Below are 1,221 nucleotides of genomic sequence, written 5' to 3' on the forward strand. Positions count from 1 at the left end.
TTATAAAGGAACTGATAAAATAATTGTTGGGAATGGTGCACAGTTAGATATTACACACGTTGGCAATACAAAGAAATCAGGATTGCATATTAAGGATATACTTGTAGTTCCTAACATTGCAAAAAAGCTTCTGTCAGTTAGTAAAATTGCAAAGGATAATTGTGCAAAACTTGAGTTTGATGAGTTTGGTTTTTCTGTTAAGGACAAGAAGTCAGGGACACTACTGGCCAAGGGACCTAATACAAAAGGACTATATCAACTGGAAGATAACAACCTCTATGCCTTAGCAGCAACACAGGATTGGAAGAAGTCAGAGAGTATTTGGCACTCTAGATTAGGTCATCTTAGTTTGAAGTCTTTAAAATTATTGAGTAGTAGCAAGAATATTGATGTTAGAAGTTGGAATAAAGTGCCTACTGTCTGTACTAGCTGTCAGTTAGGGAAAAGTTGTAAACTTCCATTTGATTCAAGAAATAAAATTGAGAAGTTTCCTTTACATAGGATACATTGTGATCTCTAGGGTCCAGCACCAGTTGTGTCCTCTCAACATATGAAGTACTATGTGGTTTTTGTGGATGATCATACAAGATATACATGGCTTTATCCCTTAAGAAAGAAATCTGAGTTTTATGAAGTGTTTCTTAAATTCCAAAAGATGGTTGAAAAACAGTTTTCTAACACTATTAAGATATTCCAATGTGATGGAGGTGGTGAATTCATTCAGACTGATTTTGTCAAGCACTTGGAAAACTGTGGTATTATCAGGCATATATCTTGTCCAGACACCCCAGAACAAAATGGCATATCTGAAAGAAAACACAGACATATAGTAGAGACTGGATTGACACTTTTGTTTCATGCTAGATTGCCTCAGTTTCTGTGGGTTGAAGCCTTTTTGACAGCTGTGTTTTTGATAAATAGGATGCCATCTTCAGTTCTAAAGAATGAAGTTCCTTTTGTGAAGTTGCATGGTGTTGAACCAGACTATAACAGCCTGAAAGTCTTTGGTTGTAGGTGTTATCCTTATATAAAGGGACAAAACAAATTTTCACCTAAAACATACCCTTGTGTGTTCATTGGCTATAGCAGTCTACACAAGGGATATAGATGCTATCATCCACAGACTAGGAAAGTCTATGTGTCTAGACATGTTATTTTTGATGAGCTTACTCTACCCTATGTTCAAACAGATCAACCAAGTGCCACAGTGTCCTCACCTCA

The sequence above is a fragment of the Lycium barbarum genome, chromosome 12 (genome assembly GCF_019175385.1).
Source record: "Lycium barbarum isolate Lr01 chromosome 12, ASM1917538v2, whole genome shotgun sequence".
Lineage (NCBI taxonomy): Eukaryota > Viridiplantae > Streptophyta > Magnoliopsida > Solanales > Solanaceae > Lycium > Lycium barbarum.